This window comes from Nyctibius grandis, chromosome 8 (assembly GCF_013368605.1).
Source record: "Nyctibius grandis isolate bNycGra1 chromosome 8, bNycGra1.pri, whole genome shotgun sequence".
NCBI lineage: Eukaryota > Metazoa > Chordata > Aves > Nyctibiiformes > Nyctibiidae > Nyctibius > Nyctibius grandis.
The window spans coordinates 45,729,308-45,754,350 of NC_090665.1; the positions used below are offsets into that span (position 1 = coordinate 45,729,308).

The 25,043-nt window shown below is 42.1% G+C and overlaps 1 protein-coding gene across 8 annotated transcripts in view; it reads left to right on the forward strand.

The window, feature by feature from the left end:
* FGGY (FGGY carbohydrate kinase domain containing) overlaps positions 1-25,043 on the forward strand; it is a 325,680-nt gene that overhangs the window by 32,824 nt on the left and 267,813 nt on the right. For 7 of the 8 annotated variants that reach the window (XM_068405659.1, XM_068405670.1, XM_068405672.1 and 4 more), the window contains exons 3-4: positions 1,450-1,558; positions 7,991-8,060. The gene's annotated coding sequence lies outside the window, so the exon portion shown is untranslated. Of the gene's footprint in view, positions 1-1,449; positions 1,559-2,920; positions 2,939-3,803; positions 3,887-3,980; positions 4,018-7,990; positions 8,061-25,043 lie in introns of those variants that run through there. The other variant, XM_068405666.1, reaches the window with a different exon arrangement.

Genomic DNA, 25,043 nt, shown 5'->3' on the forward strand with positions numbered 1-25,043 from the left:
TCAATAAACACGTATTAAAGTAAGCAGTGGCAACAAAATGCCTTGATTTATGGTTGCCAGTTGTGACCAACAGCCTCAGAATAACTGGATTTAACCATTCAGAGCCCTTGGTAAAATAGCTCAGTTTTGATTAGGGTCTCAGAACGGATACAAAGTGCTTGATTTTTAATTAATAAACAATCTGGCATCCTGTCAAAGTTGACACCTCACTCTGTCTTAGCAGCTGTTGGAACAGTAGGCTCCTGGCAACCTGGGATAAAGCAGTGCTTGCAACAGGAGAAGGAAAGGAAGCCAGTCTGCGTGAGACCGACAATGCCTAGTGTAAAGCACCATAGAGCTTAGGGATTTCCAGTGAGCAATCGAGCTTTCCTTCTCTGTGCTGTGGGTTCAGGCTTGGACCTGGACATGAGTTTCTGGTACTGAATGTCACCAGTGGTTGGTGGCTGACAGATGTAAGGACACCTGTCTGGATTCGAGTAATGTTTCTGACAGTAGTAGCAATAAACAGAGAAAGCACTGAACAGTGAAAGTAGGTCCTGCAGGTTGCTCCTTCCCAGGGATTACAGTGGCAGAGCCTGTGGGGAAGTTTACAGAGTGCCTGCTCATGTAATGCAAATGGAAACATTCACTCTGGATGACAGTCATTTGTGTTGGAGTCATGGTGTGGGAGCAGTTAGGGTTGCCAAATAGCCAAGGAAGGCATTGTAGGGAGGAAAGGGCACGGCCTGGGTAGGGCAATACCTGAAAGCACAAGGAGAGTTAAGGACTTCAGTTTTGGAGAAGATGCTACTAAGCTGTTACTCTGCCTCAATCCCATATGATTAATAATACACAACCTGATCTCCGATCACAGCTGACATATCACACAGCGACTGCGTAGCTGCTCCCCACTGGTCCAGGCAGCCCTGTCCCCTCACAGGGTGGGAATGTCCTAGTCTTGTCCACAGCAGCCCCTGAGGACTCCTGTAGGAGAAGAACCAGGATACCTGAAACCCTCAAAATTGGTGTTCTTTCCTCTTTTCTTTGGTAAAAATTGTATGCAGTCGCCGACTCTGCAGTGTCTATATGTTCCCTTGTTTCAGACGGAAGCAGAGATGGAAAATTTAGTCCAGAATTGGTATTGATCCCTACCTGAGAGCTTGTTTTTCACAATGGGTTCGGGAGCACTGCTCACATATGTGCTAGAGGAAGTACTGCATGAACAGCCGGCAGCGCATTTGGCAGACGCGTTGGTCAGCTCACAGGACTGCCTGCACAGTCTGTTGAGAACATATGAAACATAAAAAGCCATAACATTTGAATATATTAGAAACAAGTTCATGAGATCAAGGAAAATTGTTAGGATAAAAGGACAATAATAAAGCAAAGGTCTAAGGGCTGTGATGGCTGCTAATTGAAATGCAGATTTTAAAATTTTCTTCTTTTTTTTTTTCTTTTTTACACAACCAGAAAGACATTCCAAAAATGGCTGTATGGTATTTAGAGTTCTGGGTACCAGCTGCAGCGTGCACATATTTGCAGAAGCTTCTGTTCAGCTAAGAATGGTCTGTGGACTCAGGTAAGTCATGTGAGGGAGGTTAAGCACGCATGTTGTAAGAGCTAATGGTACAACGTAACCTTATTCCATATAAGCATGTTTTGTGCTGATGTTTTCCAGTTATTGCGTTCCTTACAGTCAGTATAGGAAAAGGTGTGGGGCTGGCAGATCTGCAAGCCCGGACAAAGCCGTTCTGGGCGTGGATGCTTACAGCCTATTGCCAGGTGCTTCAAATAGGCATTTATGTCAAAGTTCTGAGGTCAATTCAATGATAGCCAATTTCTGCCCTAGATGATTACATAAATATTAATAAGAACTGTGGTGTATTTCACATTTAGGTTATTGATCTGCAAAGTCTCTACCTTACCCTGTAGCAGCAGTGGCCAAGAGAATGTACGAAGTGAAGCAAAAATTTGTTAACCTCTTTAATGTAACCCCATGAGTTTAATGAGAAGTAATCTTATTTTTTTTGTATACCAGTAGAGAAAAACAGGAGAACTGAATAAACTCAAATGGGATAGAACTTCAGTTTTCCCTGATTTTGCCTCCCTGCTGAATGACCCTTAATCACTTTTTGCATCTCTGTGGCTTGGTTTCCCTGCTTGTAAAATGGGCATAATGAAACTGAAGTTCTAGTAAAGCGTGCAGATCTATGGGGATTAAATGCTGTATAAGTGGTATGAACTATTTTTATTTTTAAAAATGCATTAAGGAAAAAGGTACAGAAAAGGAATGGAATTTCATCTGAAAGAAGATCTAGGATTAACTTATTGGTATAAAATAATTATTACTGGCCCCATTTGCTTTTAGGATGTCAACCATTGACATTTTTAGTGGTTCATCAACCTTGTAATGCGTTTTGAATCTGACCCAGGACTGTGTAGAGCATATACTGGCACCTCGATTTACGCCGTTTTCACTCTCTGGTCACTCCCTGACATTTTGACCAAATATCTCCCAGTTGCTGTGGGCCTGCTATTTTGGAGGGGTTTGGGGTTTTGTTTTTTTTTTCTTTACGTTTAGAGTCTCTGCTGTGAGACGCTCTGACAATGATTTGGTGTTGTTAATGTCAAAAATGCTGTGTAGGAGGAAGCATTACATGTCAGCTTCCCAGAAGGGGAAAGCTGAGGCACAGCGATCAGCACCTCTCCAGAATCACACAAATAGTTTCTTTGAAGAAAAAGCTTTAATGCTTAGTCCACAACTTCGACAAGAAGATGATCACGTGAAACACAGGAACTCTTCTGCATTATGCACCCCTTGGGGAAGAGGGTGAGTGCAACAGCCACTGCCTCCTCGCAGGAGTGGGTATTGCTGGTCCTGGGGAGGTGAAGCTTACAGCCCCCTCGGACACTTCCACCCAATAAATCTGCACCTCAGCTTTCTTGCCTGTTTTTACACGTAAGTTAAGTTCTAAAATGCTATACATATAGCAATCATTTTTAAGGAAAACTAAGGAGTGCTTTTTAGCAGATGTAAATCAGCACAATTTACAGTGTCATTAGTTCCCCAAGTGCTTTCTGTCAGCACTGCTGACAAAAGAGGCCGTCTGCCCTCTTCCTGCTCCCACGCTGTCCCCTCCCTTGCGCTGACACAGCCATGAGGTGAAGCGTGTTGGGAAATACATCCCGTTCAGATCTATCCCAGCAAAAGAGCTGAATGGCTGGGGAGAGAGGCATTTGCTTCTTTTCAGGCTGTCATCAGCGTATCCCGGATTAAAGTCCTTGTGGAACCACCGTGTTAGTGCAATTCACTGGTTTCCGTGAAAGCCAGGAGCTTCGCTAGTTTGTCCCAACAGCTTCTGGCTAAAGGAGAATTGTGCTGCAGCTGGAAACTCAATCAAGTGAGTTTCAAAACGTTTCATTCATATGTGGTCCTCAGTTGATTCTTAATACACCTTTACTACCATCGGTAGTGCTTCATAAGCCTTGTCAACATTGCAGTCGAACAAAGGCTCGTCTCAAGACTTTGTGTTGTGTAAATAAACCTTGTGCCTAGCAGGGTGTCACTGAGTTAATGTAAAGCCTGAAGAGGGGAGGGCGTGGGAGCAGCATGCCAGTGTTAACATTCTGTTTTCTGCACAGGATTGCAACAGGATTGCAACAGCCCAGCCTATCTGAGCTGCTGCACGTACCGTAAACATGTCTCTGCACTTGAATTTGATATGGGTGGTGATAGAACAATATACCTTCCTGGGAAACGGTAATGGACAGCAAGATTTTGTTTTAAGGAAATTCCAAATAAACAATAGCAGTTTTCTTCTTAGAGTGCTGATGCTTTCCAGGTGGCCCACCAGCCAGCCAAAGGAAATATATATGGCAGCATTCGCTCAAGGGTTAAAGTTTCAGGGTAAGGAAGAGAAATGTTGAAAATCCCATGAACTTTAATAGTTATGCTTATATCTTTGTGGTAGCTCTGACTCCTTTTTTTTTGCTTCTCACAGATCAGTAATCGGACAATTGACAGGAATAACCCCCCTGGTAAAAATATACAACTGTTTCTGAAACAAACAGGATTTCATATGCAAAGCTGTCTGGTAAAGTGCATGCTCAGGGTGCTTTTTCAGGCCTCATGGGAAGTTTTACAAAGAGCAAGTGCTTTTACCTTTTAGCAAGTGCTTTTCTGTTAGTTTCAAAATCCTCTGTTGCTTTTTTCTAGAATGATTTTCCCACAAAAGGTGATAGAAACCATAAGAAAAGTCTCAGTAGAGCTTCCTGCTCCCCCTACCCCTTTGTCTCCCTCCCTCCTCCCCCAAACACTGGGAGCTCTCAAAAATATTTTAGTATCCTGGAGATTAAAAACAGTGTCTTTAATTTGTATTTGTCTTGTAATAGCTCTGACTTTCACCGCCTTGTCCTCCCCTTTATTGGGAGTACATGTGTGAGCACTCCCTCTAATGTTGTTTGTACACTCGCTGTCAGGTTCAATAAGCAGTTTCTTAGCAGGGCACCTTCCCACGTGAAGGAAATGCTTCCAGTTCTTGTCTTAGCTCCTGCTTCCTCCATGTGCAGCGTCTTGACAAGGCACAGCAGAGAACAACAGAAATGAGTATCAGCAGTGTCAGTAAATCATAGCTGATAAATGGAAATTAGCTCTAGAACCTCATGAATCTGCTGGCAGCTCAGATGTAGGGCAGCTGTTTACAGGGCATTTTATAGGTGTTCCAGTTATGCGAGTTTTGCGTAGTGCCTGTTTTAAGTTTAGGCATTTTATTAATAGTGGATCTGGAAAATTTTAGAACTGTAGTATAGCAATGCACCTCTTAGGTAACACTGAAAAGAATGTGGTAATCTGTTTAAGGCTTCTTGATGTAAATAGGGATATTGCTAAAGAGAATCAAGATAAAATGTAAATGTGAATAATTGCTCCTAAGACAAAGAAAAGTTGGCAAGCAGCTGGATAGAAATTAGAAATTGAACTAGTTTTGTACCATGGGTATTAAATCGTGCTGGTGGAGTCTCAGGTCTAGTCAGTGAATGGCATACCCACTGCTGACTTGTAGGACCGAGGATTTCCCCTTCATGAATGGGTATAGATAAGTAAAATTTCCCAGAGTAGAGAAACATGTTAAAAAAGTGGACAGATTTCAGCTTTGAAGTAGAAGAGATACTTTCATTTTCAGTATCTCCTTTAGAGCTTCTTTTTGCAAGACCAGGAGCGTTAACTCTTGTGTCTGAGCCAAAATTCCAACCTAAGCAGAATGTACTCATCTAAATTTCCCTTTTGGTTTCATTTGGACAAGGTATTCTTTGGTGTAGTGTTGCTGTGTACTGTTACAGCAGTTGCTGTGTTGGGAGCTTGGGAAGGTGCCCGCACGGAAGAGGTTACATAAAAACTAGACCATTGTAAGCTCAGAGAAACCCCTGAGTGTGATGATTAAAAAGAGAAAACAATTAGGGAAAACACATCAAAGAGCCTCAGTGAGAGACCTAAAAGGAAAAATACTGATTATATTTGTTTTGATTTTGTCTTACATGAAGTAAAAGATGTGTGGTGTGTCCTGGGTCACCACCCTGAGGGGTGTGTACTTAAAGACAACAGAATCAGACTCCAAGACTTCGGTGTGGTTTATTTTGGTTGCAGGGCTGGGAAGATAAGATATCATTGTGCCATATACATAGTGGTGCTATCAATCTGATAGATTAGACTTCCCGTACGCCCCTGACCAGCTTGCCTACCCTCTGCCTGCTAATCTGTTTCTAGCAGGATAACTCCTAGCTTTCTGACCTTTCAAGAAACTTTCAACTGCCATTTTTAAAACAGTCACAAAAATGTTTTTCTTTCTCCAAATGTGCAATTCTTCTCTCCGAGGAAAGCAGTCAGAGGCATGAGATGGGTAACATTGATTACTAAAGCTGGTGTGCAAGTTCAGATTCAATAAATTGTGAATCTTAGGGGCTAAAAATTGTTTAGAATTCCATTCTGGGTCTGGGAATAAGAGTAGACATTTATTGATAGTCCTGTTGTTCACACTCCGCCAGATTCTAATACTGTTATTTTAGAACAGTGTTAGATTCGTTTTTTAAAGTTTGTTAGACTTGGTCTGCCCTGGGAACCATGTTAGAAAAAGTTTGAACTAATAAAATATGCAAAATGTGGTTTTAGGGCTCTCTTTTAATGTGGAAAGGGGAAGAAAGGTTTTAGTTGGCTATAGAAAATCCAGTAAGGGAACTGTTTACTTAACGCTCTCACAGTTATTTTTTTAATGTGCCTTTTCAGAGCTTTTCAGCTGGGTTTAGTTCATATGGACTAGCATATTAGATAATGTTTAATACTGATATGTGTTTTCAGTTGTTACTCTGACTTCAGTAGTTACAGTAATTTTCTCTCTGGCACACTGGTACAGTAGATCTCAAAAAGCAAAAGGAAAATAAATGAACAGGACTTTGGAAATGGGGAAATATAAAATATAATCCCTATAGACTTAGAAATTAGGTAGGAAGATTGCATCTGAGTTTATTTTCCCATGAATATATCTAGCATATATAAATTGATGTGGCTTTAAGAATATTACAGATTCTTGTTTGATATGGCTGTATACGTTGTATGACTTTTTTACTCGAGTGATTCAGCCATCCTAAGAAAATGGAAGCCCACAAAGCCTTGATGCCGTCCTATTGAGACCATAATCTCTCTTCCTGAGTCCATGTAGTGCTCGTCTGTAACATAAAAACACATCCAATAGGTGTGTGTATCTGAAAATGGCAGAAAAGATGCTTCCCTGGCTGCCTCACATTGATAATGATTTTAGAAATTTTTTTTTTCCACATTGGGAAAGGCACTGGCAATAGTGCATATTATTTTCCTAAGTCAACAAAAATAGGTCATAAAAAATGCAAGGTATAGGAACATGCTCTGTGCCAGTTCAGTGGCATGTTGACTTTGCTGTAGAGCCCTCCTGAGTCTGGGTCCAAGCTGCTGAAGAAAGCGTCTTGTACTTTATGCTTTTGAGTATAAACAAGAGGGTGCTTGGAAGAAAATGTTCTCGGTGAAAGATCCTTGCATTTTCTGTATGTGCTTCTGCCATCTTGATTTGGTGACGTGGTGTAAAATCCACCTGGTTTCCTGGCTCATTTGGGATGCTGGAGAGCAATGGGTGAATGAGCCAAACATGAGAAACAGAATGGAGAATGGGTGTAGACAGTGACACTTTCCTTCAGACCTTAAAGGCTAAGACAAGTTTTTTCTGCGTCTGGGATGTCCTGCTCTTGTGCATTAGGTAGATTGCCCAGATCAGGAGTCTAATCTTATTTCCCTTCTTAAAAGAAATATAAAAAAAAAGTCACTCTGTTTATATTGACAATGGACCTAGATTCATTTAGTTTTGATCTGATCCTCACAAAACACCAGATCTGTTTGCAAAGCTAACAGAAGTGTAATGGCAAGAGCAGCAGTGGCAAATACCTTTTCTTTTTCTTTTTTTTTTCTCCTTAATATCAAAGCTAGAAATGTGGTCTTGACTTATATGCAGTATTACTGATTCGTATACCATTATAGCTATATAATAGTACATCTAAAGCCTAGCACAGCTTATAAACACAGAAAATATGTAACTTAATAGTTATTTGTGCTGGATCTTTTTTTTTTTCCCCCTGCATACTCTGTCCTACCTTTGTTACTCAGGGCACTAATGCTGCATTAATGTAAGCAGCAAACTGCTGCGTTTATCTTCATTTTGTTCTCCCAAGTCAGAGCAACATGCTGGAGCGAAAGCCATTGTCTATAGCAAACCTTCTTAAGTCTTTTAAGGGCATCCATCTGGATAGATTTTGTGGCTAGAGAAGGGCTGGTGCTGTTAAGTATTCATTCCACTAATGGTCTCATTGATTTTTATTGACACTCTTTGCAGGTTGCACAGAGTTTCAGTTTGAGTAAGAATTTCAGACTTTATGCTGAATTCAAGAATTACAGGCGTGTTTTTAACTAAAACAAGGTTTCTATATCTGTCTTTAGGACGCTTAATCAGAGCGGTGGCTCAGAAGTAGACTGTTCAGTCTCCAGCGAAGCAGATGAAGTGCCGTTGGTAAGCGCTGTTAAAAACCAGGTGCATGAGTTTGAAAATGTTGATCCAAATCACATTATTATAAGTAGTAGGGAAATGTCATGACTTACTGAGATTAAACAAAGACCTGCTTAGAGTCTTGTGACTTCAGCTCATAAACGGATTTCATCACTCATTACAGCTGCATAAACAAATGCATGTGGTATATATGCATGTTTTGTTTTTGGAAGTTGTTGTTTTTAAAATTCCCTCAGGGTTTTTTTAATTGCTCCTAATGAGACAACGTTCCCTAGTTCTGGAGCGATGCCTCGTGTACCTGAGCAGCATAGCATGGTCATTTAAAGGGAATGGTTTGCCTGCTTTTCTCCCTTTCTGGCAGCTGAACTGCTTTGGCAAGCAAGTTATTTTGAAGGAGAAATTTACAATATGAAACCTGGTGTCAAAACTTTTATTCCTTTTATGAAAGTAGTCTTACCTTAGTGCTCCTTTGGAGCTATAGAAATGTAATCCCAGCCAAATGAACAACTGGAGAAAGTCCTACGCCATGTCTGAGCTCATACTGCGTAAGTTTGTCACGTGTCTAGATATTTTTCAGTTGTTTAATGTAATTTTTCATGTTGTCTGTGGCCTCGTTTCTCCTGATGGGCCTCTCATAAGGAATTCTACAAACGGATGCCCTGTGATTAACCATGGGTAATTAGTACTTCCCCCATGTTTTCTTGCCAATACGTTGCAAGTGGTTTGGGGCAAGATTAATCAAAGTGTTGGTCTTCCTGCTGCGATTATTACCTGAAGGCACTGATGATGGCAGTAGTTTGTGGTGTAGAGCAGTCACTTTTCTGTGCATTTAAAAAGTGGTACGGATCAAACCTATCCAGCCATCCTCAGATCTCCAGGTTAAAAGTTGCTGCTTTCAGTTAAACCTATACTATTCAGCATCTCAAGGCAGGCAGTTATCAAAGTTTAATCTCAAGAAACTAAGATGGCAAAATGTATGGGTAATTCTTTGAACATCAATATGCCATTTCATATGCAGAACTAGGATGCTGTATTATTCCTGTATGGATAGTGTCTCATTTTAATGTTACACTGTAAATTATTTTTTTAACCATATCGAAAGGAAAATTACTTTTTTTTTTCTTTTTTGCCAAAGAAAAATATTCAAGGACACTCCATTTTTCTTTCCATTTTCTGAGAAAGATTGAAAAAGCAAATTTACAAATGGATATTGTTGGGGAAGAATTGTACTTTTTTCCTATTTTACTCCCAGCCTCCTCTTTTTACTTCTAAAAACTAGAGTCAGGAAATAAAAGGAGCAAGAATATGGGACAGTTCATGGTCGGGGGTGCTTACACATGTATCCTGTATGGATGGATTTGGCCTGAAATAGTTTAATTTGTTTTGCTCCCTAGAAAAATACAACAGGTAATAAAAAGAAATGTAACTTAAACTGACTGAAACTAAAATCTTTTTGCTTTTCTGTTGAGCAGCCTTAATTTTTAGGCAACTGGGGAGGAGTCTTAATCACGTATGTTCCTAAAGCTTGCTTAAACAAATTGCTGAGTGTCCTGCCCCTTCTGTTAGAGTTTTCAGAAAATCCAGTTACTCATCACCTCTGAAAACCTGCCCTCTTATGTAGGTAGCTGAAAAGATGCCTCACATTAGAGACTTGTGCTCCAAAACGTTGCCTTGAACGCCTTAAAATGTCACATTAAAATCAAGTACAGTTCACCCACAAACCATCTGGCTTTACAGATCTGAAAACAATCTTTCAATTAATTAAGCTTCTCCGCTTCCTAATAAGGCCTATTTGAAATGCTTGGGGGCTGGAGACGGCCGGGCTGTAGGTCTGCACCTAGCAGGAGCGTGGCCGTGGCCAAGGGTCCCCTTGGCCGGTGGCGGGCCAGGCCTCGCTGGGGAGCCCTGCCTCGCCTCGCCTCACCTCACGCCCTGGCTGTGCAGCTCCCAGTACGGGGCTGGGGAAATACCTGGCTTTCTCCTTATAAGGCCAGCGAGCTGCTGCCGGAGCCCAGGTCCTGCCCCAGCGCTTCCTGGCTCTGCTCAGCCACAGTCCTAAAAAGGCAGTTCCTTGCTCCCGCTTCCCACAGCTGAGCTCCCCGGGGAGCACAGCCCTCCCAAGCCAGGCTTTCACTGACAAGGGGAGCCGTACGTACGGATTTTGCTGCTGCCTCTCAAGGAAGCTGTTGTGTTTACAAGCACTGCTGGGGTTATGCTCTTGTGATAATGAAAGGTATAATAGAGTGCAGTGTCTGAGCCTGCAAGCCGCTCCGAGCAGGCACGTTTGTGCAACGGTGGAGATCCCTGTAGGGTCCCACGCAGGGAAGGAGGTGCACCGTGTGAAGCGGTTCAGACGTAGTCTTGCAAGCATATTAGGTTATGGTTTTATAATAGAAAGTACTCAGCAGCAATATGAGCTCAAAGCAATTCATGTCCTTTTTCCTCCCTCTCCTGGCTGCCATTCCTGCGCTGCCTCTTTGCTTGTGCTTGCTCAGTTCTTTGTGGGGGCCATGCTGTGCTCTTGGTTTGATTTGTTCTGAAAGCCAGAAGAGAGTTTTCTGCTCAGATTTACAGTGTGGCTTCACAAAAGGTTGTGCTAGTGCAACTGAGTGGCGGATAGGAAAGGGGTGGGGGTGGAAACTTAGTTATTAATGCCCCATGCTCTTCCTAACATGAAACCAAAGCTGCTGTACACTCCTCCTGGATAAAAACTCTTCAAATACTGAATATTTTATTAGATATTTTTACAGATTTAACTGAAAATTTCTGAAGGATCTGATTATTGGCTTATTTATTTTACATGCCAAGTTACAAGCTTAGTTACAGTCTGATAGATTTTTAAGGACAAGTTCTTTACTGGAGCCAGATTTTGGAAAGGCTTGAATATGCTAATTCAGAAGGAGTTTTACATGGGATTTTTTCTTTTTATTAAATCAACAAATCATCCTAGCTTAATTTGAAAGAAAAAAAGAGGAGTGTTTTTCAAGTTTAAGATCTGTGAAATTCTGGCATGTGCAGTGCACCGACTGGTCACTACTCTTTCAGAAAGGGGCTCACAGTAATTCGTTTTCAAGGGGCCATTTGGGCCAAGCCCCTGGATACTGTGCTCTTCCCAGCGTGCGAGACGTCGGGGTGCAGCTCGCGGAGTCTGAACACACCGTACTCGGGCACAGCGGTTTGTCTCTCCAGAGCCACACACTTCCTGAGTTTATCGGTCTGCTCCTGGCAATTCTGTTCAACCTTTGGACTTTATGGCCTCTCTCAGGATGTAGCATTGGTTCCCTAATATCTCTTCTCTTGTCTTTTGCCAAGTTTCCAGCAGGCAGTGAGGCTGTGACAAGCAGGGTCACAGGTGTTGAGGGAAGTCAGCAGCACAAACAATTATTATTACAAAACATGGTTACAAGGATGAAATACTGCTTTTCTTTATGAATCTGTCGTACCATCCCCATCTTCTCTTTTTCTGAGATCATAAGGTGTTTTCTAGCTCATTTTGCTTTTGTACCGGTGCTAGGTGTGTGCCTGTGGATTTAGTAGGTGGGGTTAACAGTACTGATGGTATAGATTAAAAAAAAAATAATAAAGAGAATGCCATGCACTCATTTCATGCATGTTGTTAGCTGAGATCTGTTGTGTATTTTCTAATGTTGTTTTTATACTGCTGGTTCCTTAAATATGTCTGTCATGTAAAACATGTTAAAACTCAAGTTATTCGCATGTTTGAATGGTGGTAAAGGAGATACTTAGGAAGAAACGGAGATCAAACAATAAGGAAGAGGGTGATTAGAGATAAACGTTGATCGGGCAATAAGGAAGAGGGTGATAGCAGCTCTGGTACCATGAGGCAGGAGATGGAGTGTCTGACCAATGGCTATGGAATTTGATAATTTAGGAGGAAAAACTATTTAAAGGTATAGGTTTTGGACCTGTCCTGTCTTCCATACTGTGTCATTAAAGCAGACTAAACTGTGAAGGTCTTCTAGAAATTTTAGAAAAATGTAGAATTTTTTTGACTATTAGACACAAAGCCTTGAATGCACCCAAATTACAGTCAATCTGAATTAACAACGCCCATCTCACGCTCAGTAGTGCCATTCTCAACCTGTGATTGTGTCGCTTTTCCTAGTCCAAACTGTAGCAGCTCTGCATGGGGCTCTCACTAGTCCTTGTTTATGTACGAATTTGTAGCAGAACAACTCGGTCAGCTTTAGTGGTGTTAGCATTTTTTTTTGTAGACCATTCCAACTGCGTTCCTTTGAGCACAGTTATAGTGAAATCAAGGACATATTCTCCTTCCAGTGTGTGACTTAAGTTGAAATGTAGAATCACATTTCAGAAAATATAAACCTACCTACCTCAGAAGGCTTCACTGCTTTAACTAAACTGATAAAACAGAGAAAACTTGTGAATGCTTTGAAGGTGAAATTTAGAAAATCTGGGCCCTTTCAGTCACAGAGGTGGTCTGAAGTCCCACTGTCTAATGGTAACCCTTGTGCTAGCCCTGTGTGCAGTCTCAGCCCTTTGTTCATTCTCTAATCATCAATCTCCAGTGAGACTTGTTGTGGAAAAAGGTGACTAAAGCTATCTGAATTTGCCCTTTAACCATATGAGGAATTCGACTACAATTCTGATAACACGGGGTAAAGCACACTTTAGAACAAGCTAATGTTGTTAAAGCTGTGCATATTAAATGTAATCTGTGCTTATAAATGGGACCATTATCAGGAAACGTCACTGAGAATCTGAGGAATCTTTAAGGAATAGCTTATTACTTCCAGGGATGGGCTCTGTAGGTAGTTTATATAACACTAACATTTTAGTGTTAGTGTATTTGGTCAGTAAGCAAATACACTTTCATAGTAAGTGTATTTCGATGTAAACAGTACAAGCTCACTTGTTCTAAGCTGTCAATGTCATTGCCACTTGTGAAAAGCAAACTTACAGGATTTAGAGAATCAACCATCACAGCTCAGCTTGCTTCTTGTTGCTTTAACATAGTGTGTTGGAAATCAGAACAGAGGAGTTAGTAGTGGGAAAACATTTATTGTTAATCGACTCCTGGTTGCCTGTGGATCATATTGATATTTCCAAGGCTGTTATTTCTTTTTTCACTAAGTGCAAATCCTTCTGTTTTAGTACAAAACTCTTCAATACTTGCAATTGACATCCTAAAGGCAAATGGACTAGTTAAGGCCCTGAGTAACCTGGTCTGACCTCATAGCTGACCCTGCTTTGAGCAGGAGGTTGAACTAGATATTCTTCTGAGGTCCCTTTCAACATGATATATCCTATGATCTTGTGATTTGTAAAAACTATTGACGCTATTTTCATATCTCCTTTTGGGGTATCATAGTTGGAACCTTTTTGAGATGGTCGCTTTTCAGAAAAGGCTGTAACACTGAGCACTGTCACCTGCTTAACACTGATCACACAGTCAGTCCCACCGAAGTGAAATGGTAAGCAGATGTCATGGTATCCCTTAAACATGGTTACTCAACCAAGTCTGCCACTTTGCACACAAGATAGTGCTAGCCACAGGTCTGGGTGTTCAGTGTGATGCAGGAGCTAGACCACATGTGTATTATCCACTTTTTAAGAAGATTTTGTTAAGAATATTTGATCTGCCCTGCCAAAAACTTAGCAATGTATGATTAGGCTTTTTTAAATATCATGACTTCATCATTCATTTGGGCTGGGAGGGAAAATATAATATGTCACCTCCAGGGAGGTGAGATGTCTTCTCTGTATTCTCCAGGTTGTACAACTTATGTGCCATTTGCATTGCAGAAGGCAAAGTAGTAAAATAGTGTCAGGGTGCTTCATACAACTCATGGGGCCCGAGTTGCACTATTAGTATCACCATAGTGCAACATATGGTGATACTAAAGGAGTTTACTGAAAGGAAGGTGGCATTTTCTAGGGCTCTCATCACAAGTGGGTACAGCCCAGCTTTTAAAGGTACTATCCAGAAACACCTGGAAGTGCTGGGCTGTAAACTACAGCAGACCAGCAGCTGTTGTGCAAGCTGTTTGATTCTTGTGGTGAGGATGGGAACCTTAAAAATTGGGTAGGGTAGAGAGCAGGAAATGGGAGCCATTACAGCTGTCCCAAGGGAAGTGGTTCCACTCGTGAATCACAGTCCTGGTTTCGCCGTGCTGCGTGGGAGTGACGTCCTGTCCCAGGCGGATATTGACGGCTTCTGGGGCCTGGCAGGTCTAACTGCTGCTGGGGGAAAAAGAGCAGGAGACTGTCAGTCCCACCAGTATCACTCCTCTGCAGCCTGCCAACCATTGCTTGGGCAACTGGAGCAGGGGAGAATCAGGACGTGTCAAGCCCTGTGTGCCGCATGAATTAAGTGTTATGGTTAACTGCTATTAAGAACATGACGAGAGTGTGACATGGACTGCAGTCCTTTACTGAAGAGTCTCACCACAGGCCACACAGGCTGTGGGTTATCCCATGGAGAACAAAACCTACTACTGTGTGAGACAGCCCAGGTTGTCAAGTCTTGCCTTTCCCCCCTTCATGAGTCACACAGCTCTGGCAGAGGCTGCAGCCCATCTCACAGCGGCACGAGATCCTCCTGCCCTGGCTCGTACTCCAGCCTATCCTAGAGGAAACCCTCTGTGTAGGCTTCTGGGCCCTCTCTTGCTGTGCCAAAGAGCTGCCACACCCCAGTTTCTTCAGGTCTTCTTGTCAGGGCACCGCTGACTTACTCATAACGGATACAGACATTGAAACCAAGCAGTCCCTCCTCTGCTGGGTGGCTTCTAGAGGCTTTTTTGGTGCTGGAAGGAACGTGCTCCTTCACTTTGTTCTGTCTGGTCCAAAGCCTCCTACAGTAGCTGTTTCCATCCATTCTCAGAAAGAGAAGGCAGAAATGAGGCGGATCCTGGCAGTTGAGCGTTGCTGTTATTTATCCTTCCTAAGCCAAATAATGAGATAGATCCTCGAACCACAATTCATCCAAGGCTTGTGTGTGTTTTCCGTAGCAGTACTAGCAATGACTCTACGTTGATAGCACAAGTCTGCTCTTTCAGTTGGAGAGACAGTGAGTGTGCACAATGGATGGTGTGGAGAAGGGACAGAGCTATGTCTTGCGCTTCTGTATCTTTCTGCACTGATTAAGTGCATCTTCTTCCATCTCTGATGCAAAGGTGAACAGAGCTGTACCACAGCTCACTCACCAATGAGCAGATCATTTAGAGGTTTCTATTGTTCATAAATCATGGCGGAGAGAAAGCTAACATCTGAATCCCCAAGGCTTCTGGTAATGTTGTGGCTCACCAAAGGTCTTTCATCTCAGCCCTTATTTCTTGCTAAGAACTTGTCATCTTAATCACGGAGCTAGAGGTGCAGCAGCAGCAATAATTTTGGGAACTTAGGTCTTTGATATAAATTTGAGTTAATTTTATGATATTAGAAAGCTGATGCAATAGAATTTTTGTATCATGAGATGTCTTTGCAGCAACAAACTTTGTCATTAAATCTTAATGGCAATCCACGAAAGTGCTTGCTGTTTTGGACAAAAGGTGGCACTTATCTAGTAAAGTTAACAAGGGAGTGAAAGTCTCCAGCCCTGACAGGAGTGACCTAGGGCAGGTCTATTGGTCTTTTGTGGATGAACTTCAGCTTTGTCTGCTCATATGTCAAGATAGCCAGGTGTAAACTATTTCTATTAGAGCAGTTAAGCGCTGATGTTGAAGTAGCTTGTGGCTTGAAACAATAACCCCTGCTAAGGGCCTGAGTTTATTAGGTCAATAATTAGCTTATTGGGCATAGAGCTGTGCCTGTGAACGTATTTGAATTTCATGTTCCATCTGACTTGCATCCAGTGAATTCAGTTTAGTTTGTAAAAGACAGTTCATGTATACTATGAAGGGGCTGTAAAAAGATTTGTTGAAGAAACATAGGGGGGAACCTCACATACAAAGTCTGAGGCTGTGTGGAAAGGGAGAAGAAATTAATGTACTTTTCCCACAGAAGTTAGGTTTGGCTGAAGGGCCAGTCTAATTCATAGAAAGCGAGCTGGTCTGAAGGAGCTTTATGGTTCAGAAGAAAGTCCTTGCATCTGCCCGGACCCTGTACCCTCACAGAGGACCTACTATAACCCAGCAAATCTACTAGAGCTGTAAGGAAGCTGAGACGAGGTAATCTGCACACAGTTGATTTCTGGGTTTTCCAGAGAAGCTTTGCACGTACTTCTAAACTCACAGTTCATCTGCTTTGCTGTGTTTTCACTATCATACGGAGCTGGGCTCCTTCTCCAGCTGGGGTTACATGGAAGAGTGTGTGCAAGTTACAGAGGAGTCATCAGGGTCAGCAGAAGGTCCCTGAATGAAACAAGTGGAGTCTTAATTTTCAGGAAGGAGCACTGGAAAGAGGATCCACTCTGTGTACTTAGAAAAGCCAAACTAGGTTGATGCTGGGACTTTGCTCATTCCACAGAGGCTCACCACACATTGTACCATGTGGGTTCAGAAGTCGGTTACAGGTTCAAATGGGGAAGCATGATCAGATCTGTTGTCTAGAGACAGTGGTCATCTCTGCTTTCACTAGTATCTCCAGAACAGTACTTTCAGTTGATTTCCCCATCTGCCTATAAGCTTAGGTAAGAGAAAATAGGCACATAGCAGGGTCTTAATGACAGGAAGATTAAAAGAAGAATCTTAAAGAGAACTGGAAAGCACAGAAGGGATTTCAGGGGTGGGAGTGCAATATCTTCTGAAAGGCAGAAGAATACTTGCAAAAATTGGATCTGTTCAGATGGAAACAGTTTCTTTCAGGGACCTCTCATAATAGTTTCCACAGTCAAATACAATTCTCACTTTAAAAAGTGTGAAGAGTTTCTTCTGCTTTAGGGTAGACTGAAAGCAACTCAAAACACTGACTATCCCTCAGTAATTGCCATTTTCCTAGAGAGCCACAGCATCTTGGAAGTTTGTCCTTCATGATAAAAGGGGGACACCTTTTAATTTCTGTTTAATCAAAGTCTTCCCAAAGTCATGGTAGGATTGCACAGTATGTTGAATCAAACTATGTACCTGAACACAAACCCCACCAATCTTACAAGTTATTTTGTATTTGTTATTTAATGTTTTCGTTAAAAGAGTCGGTAAAGTCAGGAGGGGAAGTGAAATTGCTTGCTACCAAGTTGTAGTTGTTATTTTTAATGTAACAGTACCCCATTCCTGGATGGGGGAATACGCATGAGGTGACAGGTGGATGCAGATGGAGCACTAGGAGACTGGGAGGTTAGGTCAGGCCACTGACACCAGGGACTGAACAAGAGCTAGGGCTAAGATTCCTAGTAAACCTTCAATTAGATATTTAAGCTAATGAAAGAGAGGCCTAACCTTAAAGACACCCTGTTCCTGGTGGTTTCTTGTACTCCTGGATGCCAAGGCTTGTGGTGTTACGAGATCTGCAACAGCAGCCTTAGTGAAAATAGTATATACAGCTCAGCTATCTATCCAATATCACTGGAGCTTTAGGGTGCACGTGGGCTGAATTAGCATTTCTGATTAACCTCTGCTTTTTGTGCAAATGTTCCAAGGTGTTAATCCTTACGCTAGCGTAATAAGCTGGAAAAGCTTTAGGTTGAAATCCAAGCAGGATCTTAAAAAACGACTAATGTTTTTGTCGTTGACTTGCCTGGCAGACTGAACCCAACTTGATCTGATTATTTTGCAAGTAAGAAACGTGCTCAGACTGACAGCTTGTACGTTGTGTTTTATCTTCCAAAATAATTTTTACAGTCTCTAGTTATAAACTTCAAAAATAGTATAGGTTTATAACTGAAAGACTGGCAGATGTTTAGCTGTTGTGTCTAAAAGCAAGGTTTAAGAACAGCTATTAGTTTCACATGCTGGTATCATGTAAAGCGGTACTGAAGACGGATGCATTATAGCTGGCTTTTAAGGATACTTGCACCCTAAGAGATTGTTTATATCTCTCCTGCCTATTCTTTGTAACTCTTTGTACTGTTTCCAGTGACTACAATGATATACTTAGACAGAAGAGCTGATCTGCCGAAGCCTTACCCTAGAAATGAACTCCGCTAATCAACTGCTCATGACTCCAACAGATGTTTCTGGTTTTCATACAATTGGAACCTCATGTTGTACTATATTTTTAAATTTTTTTTTCTTCTTTTCGTACTAGCAGCAAACTCCCCATTACACGTGTGAGCTTCAAAAGCTTGTCACGTGATACCAGGAACAAATTGTTAAGCTAGTCAGCAAAGTTCAGGTTTGAAGTGGTGGTCCACTGAAGGCAACTGGGTCTTGGAAGCCAGAGGAGTGGTTTATGGAACTACCATGCTGTGGTTTTGTTGTAAATGCCAATACTCTATTTCAGCCTCTCCTATGAAATTTGGAAATGTCAGATGAACTCAGATCACAACTCTTTTTTTTCAAAGATTGTATCACTTTAGGATGTGGAGATAAAGTTCAGTGATACTTTTGAGGATATGAGTATTATACTCTTGAAACCACAGAAATGGGATGAGAATTGTTTATATGATGTTGTTATATAAGGACTTACCTCCTGCAGCAGGTCAAAATCAGTGAATTTTCAGACATAGTGGAAATACAGATGTGAAGAATTTACTTTTTACTTCGATTTGTTTAGTCTGTTGCATTTAATTTATTATTCCAAGTTTTTCTAATTGATAAGTGACTGATGGGTCCTTGATCAATCAATATCTTTGTATGATTTGGGCAGAAGGAAAAATAATGTGGGTAGAAAGGATGATATATTGTCACTACCCAAAGATACAGCGTGCTCCGCTGTCAACAAAATCAGAACTACTTAGTGGAAATGAAACACCTGTTGAAAGAGTACAATGGAACTGTTACAGATTGTAGGCACTGGAGACACACTTCTTTGGGATTAAAGCAACTCATTTGCAATCCATTTTTCTGTTAGCAGTGAGCAATTAACGATGAACTTTCCCCTACCCACAGCGCACCCACGCTGGATTGATTCAGGAGCCACGGCAGAGCGTAGCTAACTAGGCACGACCAGGAAGTTTATCAGTATTCACGCTTCGTTAGCCAAGCAGGATCCTGACCAAATGTGGGACACATAACCAGAACTTGTTGCTTTCACCCTTTCCCAGAGTAAATATATTACCTTGCTGCTGTTGCTGGACTTGGTTGTCATTATAAACACAAGTACAAAGAGCAGCGTGACTTGCAAGCTGCTTCATTAAGTGAATGGAAAAAGGTGAGAGTGAGGGTAGAGAGGCACATGGACTGCCTCTGCAGCTGCTATTAGCATACTATTAGCATACTGGGTACTTCTGAAACATTTCTCAGCTGATAAAGATTTAATCAGTTAAGATTATGGCCAATAATATGCATTGGGCATGTTCGTCGTCATTTTCAGGCTCGTGATATGCACTCTTCTTTGAACATCACATTCCTTCTTGTTGTTTTAAAGCCAAACTCTAACCTCCTGGTGCCGTTTGCATGTATCTGATGGAACTTGAACTTGTGTTGAAGGTCTGGAGTGCAGAAGGATTTCTGTCTGCATGGCGATGCTGTATTTTTTTCATGGCTGTGGATGAGATTTCTTCTTTGCTTCTTGCACTCTATGTGTAGAGAAGGAAACTGAGAAGCCCCTAAAAGATGGGTAACAGAAAGGCAGTGGATGATCCTCATTAGTGGGAGTGGGAGGAGGGGAATCATTAAAGGAAAGAATCGTCTAAGCCAAGGGATGACAGGACTTCCAGAAGAGGTTGATTAGAAGTGTTGAAGTTGGCTGACAAGCCACGGCGAGAAAAGATAGAGTATTGATTTGAAATTTTGGCAAGTGCCTTTTGAAACAGAGAAGAATTCTTTCAGTGGAATGAAGGAGCAGGAGGTGGACTGAAGAGTTGCCTGACACGAACCTGCAGGAGGAGACATCCAGATGTTGTTGCAAGTGGTGAGCCCAGTGATCTTAGAAATAAAAGGAGGAGGTGGGAGATAAGGGACACAGAGTGGAGAGTACTGAAAAAGGCAAAGCTGGGCAAATAATGGATTTGGGTTCTTTTAAGTTAGCAGAAAATTAAACGAGCACAAGCATGTGCTGTAGAGAGAAAGTAAATAAGCACTGGAGCAGAAGAAAAGATGTAAGGGTGAACAAAAAGAAAACAAGGTTGATTTGTGGATCAGTGGAGAGGCTAGAAGGAAAGCAGATAAGAGGTTTCTCTATGGGATGTGAGAGGGCTTTATTGGCAGAGAAGAAAAAAGAACACATTGTGCATTATCAGTTTATCTCTTGGAAGTGATAAGCCAGGTCCAATGCAGAGAGAGAAGTGGGACAGAAGAAGAGGAGTATTTGGGCAGCAACAGTTTTGAGGGCTGTTCAAAAGAGCTGAAAAGACTGCTAAGATCATGAATGTGGGTTACAGATAAATTAGAGGTGAATTTCTAGTGGTACAAAGGTGGCAGGACAGAAAGGGATGGAAATCAGTCTTCAGAGGTAGACTTTCACTAGGAAATTTGCTCTGCAAAAGCAGAAGAGGCAAGCATGGGAAAAGAGAAAAGGATTGATGGAGAAGAATAAAACATGGAGAGAATCAAGCTTGTTGATGGGAGAAAGAGAAGATAAAAGTAGGGAGAAAGCTTGAAGGTGGGCAAGATGTCACTAATGCTAATGGGAAAGAGCAGATGCAAGATCACTGTCAAGCAATGCTGGGAGAGGCTTAGGTGATGTCTGAACTTGGAGGCTCAGCAGGAGAGCAGTGGAAGGTAGAAAAAGCTTTCATGAAGTCAGGTCGGGGTGTCAGAGTGCTGCTGCAGCTACTTCCATCTGATGTAAGCAGAGATGCATGTCACTGTCACCCCTGTCAAGCCGTAGGGTCTGGCTGAAGCATGGCCTTCCTGCTCTGTGAATGCTGGGTGCCAGCTTGACCAGACCTTCTCCCTTGTGTTGTCTATTTGCATAGGTTTGGTCTCGTTTCTTCTCTCCATATAAGCAGTCCTGGAGCACACATAAGAGTCTACCTTTTGAAACAGCTGCTTCTCGGAGTAGCCTGCCAGTTGGTGATAGAGCTGATGTAGAGCCCGCTGAAATAAATGCAAAGACTCCAACTGATGTCAGTAGTATTGGATCAGTCTATATCTGATTAAAAATCACTTTTCCTGTGGCTGTGTTTTCAGTCTCTCTTTCTCTGTTGTGTTTAGGAGAGCTACACTATGAAAAGCACAAATCAAAACGTATCTAAAGGAACATGTCAAGAGTTAATAGCAGTGAAGAGCTGAAATGTTGAGTGAGTCTTTTGGACTTAACAACTTCCACACTTGGTGGTCTCATATCTGGAGACTGTGATCAGTGTTCTCCCTTTAGAAGGATCTGGAGAAGATATACCCTGTTACCATGTTAACCTTGCCTTTGAAAACAGACCTGGGGTGTACAGAGAGACCAAAAGTCTGAATGGCCAGTGAGAATAATTTCAAGTGGTCCCCTAGACTCCAGATAGCTTGCTTCAAATAGTTCCCAGACATACAGAGATGAGAGTGAAGATACATGGTCAGGCTAATAAAAGCATTTTCCCTCCCCATTCTGGGGCAAGAAGGGTCAGTAAACCAAAGCCAGCTTTCCCTGTAACCCTAATTAAGGAGCTCCTGTAGGTTTTTGGAGGGGTGTAAGAAAACTCTGTTACTCTCTGCCCTGCTTCCAGCCTTGTGGCCAGGGAGATGGAGAGATTCCTCCTTCCGGGAGGGATTTCAGAAGTCTTAAATCTGCTGTAGGATTGACTCATAGTAATCTCGTGTGTGTGTGTGCGTGTGTCTAAAGCACATGACCTGGGTGAACGGGTCCCCTTGAGAGGACGACGATGGGAGATCTGCTCTGTCAGTAGCTGGTCAAAGCAGTGGTTGTGTGGGTTACCCTGGAGAGTTCAGTCCCTGGGGGTTTTCAGTCTGGCACCTCTCACTGCCGCGTTCATGCGCTCGCTCACATACACACGGTGCCATCAATGAGTAGTCATCTGCCGGTTGCACGCCCACAGAACACATCAGGAAGGAAACGGCTGGGCTCTCCAAGTCAGGAGTATTTAAAAAAAAAAAAAGAGGAAAAAAAAAAAGTAGCAAACAGCAGGCAGCCTGTGTATTGTACCGATTCCTCCCGGACTGGAGGAATCCTGTGCCCCATGATTCACGCTGAGCTGTCCGCTCCATCCGGCAGCAGCCGTGTCAGGCAGCCACCCACTTTTAACTGGGTGCCGGCTCTGCCGCTGCTGGCACCGGAGCCTGCAGCGTTTCAGGATTCTTTTGTTAGTCAGGGCACTGGCACTTCCTTTGGCATTTGTCGGTCTCAGGAGGCTTGTGTGTGAGTAGGGGCTTTTTTTTTTTTTTTGTTGGGTTATTATTTTGTTCATTTGCACATTTGGAACCTGGAGGTTTGATTCAGACGTCTTCCTTGCTCTCCGCTTCCTGTAGGTTGAACTCTCTGTTTTCTGATGATTAGCCAATGCCGGCTGTTCTGGCAATGAAGATGTCTCAAATCAATCCTATCCTGTCTGGCTTTCCAGGAAGAGAGCTGCCCCTCCTCTTGCTCTCCACAACCCCTGTCATCCAAGATTGAAATTTATCAGAGCTGCTGCAAGCCGGAAATTAGCTCCTTTACAACTTGTTCTCCACTGCTTCTCATTCATTTTATTGTTTTAACGTTTTCCAGAAAATAAGGCAGAAAACAAACGTGCTTCCTCTTTAACCTGTGCTGTTAACCTGTGAAATGCTTATTTCCCTGGCAGGCTGCTTCTTATCTTTACAGCAGAACCACAAGATTAAAATCAGTTAAAGTTGAACTGAGATAATGAATAAAACACTGGAAAACATTTAGTCATCCTTTAGCATCCTGAAGATAAGGATTTCTACATATAGGCATCAAAGCTGTAATGAACACCGAGGGAGGGATAAGCTCAGGAAAAAAGGAGTGAAGGGTGCTGCCTACAGACGTAGGAATGTTCCTGTGAGGAACTTATTTGGGGGCCTGGGTCTTCAACACTTATATTCAAGTTGACTTGATTTTCCTGAAGGGCTGAGCACCTGCTCCTTCCATGCGTGCAAAACTCACCTTAGAATTGCATTCAGGTAACAGAACAGTGGTTTGTGCTTATTTTATGTCTGACTTTACATAGGGATAGGTTCATGTTTTCTGTGTGTCTTTACAACAGCAACATTGGAAATTTTTTTTTTTTTTGAGATATGCAGTAGGAAGACACTCTTTTAATTAATATCAGACGTTTTTGGTGTTATTCAGCATTAAAAATAAACCTCTGCCTTTGCCAGAAGTAAATTTGGCAATTGTGTGCTCCCTGCTGCAGGAAAACAATGTGTCTCTTCAGAGCTCAGAACCAAGCATTGGCAATGAAATGAGGCCCAATGTCCATTGATCTCAATGGAAAACCTATTATTAGAAAGATCCCCGTGACCACATCCTGCCATCATTTTGTACTGAGAACCACCACTGAGGTCAGCAGGATTTTTGTGCAAATATTTATGGCAGGATATGGCCCACTTCAGGGCATTCTGAGGGCTGACAAGCCTTCAGCTGAATTGTTCCTTCTTCATGTTGATCCTATCAGCCCACTAAAATCTGATCCGTGAACAATTCAAAACCCCACCATCAAAGTTGGTGTTGACTGAAACCAAGTCGGTCAGTTCGTGCAATTTGAAGGCAGACATGAGGCAAGACTCTGGCATTGCACAATGTCCTGACTATGCTGTGCCTTGGACACCGAATGGGTTGTGTCCTTCTAACGTCTCAAGAAAGCAGCAAGGAGTAAATTGCTGCTGTGATAGATGGGCCTGTGGCTTCGGCAAGTGAAAACTGTTGCTAATTGAGTAACTCAAGATTTTTGTTTTCAGCAAATGCTTTGCATATGTGACTAGTGCAGCTAATTTCCTGCTTGCCAAATTCAGTTCTATCAACACTTATTGGAACCACGGGCTCAGATAGCAGAGGGAACGCTCTCTCCTTTATCCTTTTGATATGGGGAATAAATGAATTCTTTTCAGCTTACTGTACATCCGTGTTTTCACTGGACAGCAGAAAACTGTGTCACTGACTCATTGTTTGATCTTGAGTAAATCATCTAATCCTGTCTATCCCAGTAACCTTGTGTGCATAAATAATGTAATGACTCTCATCTGTCTTTACAAGCTGTTAGAATAACTTTGGTTTATATAGTTTTAGCTTTACTTTAGTCTTTTCCACGATGTTTTATTGGTGAGAGAAGGAGGCTCTTACCCAAGCCAAAGCCAGAAGGTTTCTTATCCCTGTCTGGGTGCTGAAGTAATCAGTATTCACAGGGTTTTATAATTTGCTTTAGCATTTTAGCTAAAGTTTCTCATACCTGTAGGTCAGGCTTTAAGCTGATATGAATTTGACACTGCAGAAATTTCTCTGATAAAATGACAACCTGGCATTTTCAGCAATAGCTGTTGGAGCCCAACTGGGCTTTTGGAAGGTGGGAACATACCTGTGCTGTGAACGTAAGTTAGTTACATTCTTCCAAACTCTGTACACAGATTCCCTGTAGGAGGTGAAACAGGCAAAACAACAAATTGATGCTCACCTGAAAGAGGAGTTACACTCCTGCCTGGTTCATATGAAGAGTGTATTTTAGATTGAAGCCTAAAAACTTTCAAAACAAATTAAAAGCTTAATCATTTCCCTGTGTATCGGCAGCTATAAAGAGAAAAAAAAAACAAAACCAAAACATAATAAAAAAAAACAAACCCAAAACATGACCTGAAAAGATAAATGGGCCATTCCACAATAGCAAGCCTGCAAGCCATTTTCAACTATGGACTGTGCAAAATGATTCTTTGCATTATAATCTGTATCTTGAGGCCCAGGACTAACATGTGGTTTATGGCCTCCTCCTCCTCCTGTAGTTATATGCCTAAAGAAAATGTCACTCTAATGCCAGGAAAAAATAACCTTGCTAATAACAGAACTTTAGGTAGAAATGTATTCATTTCAAAG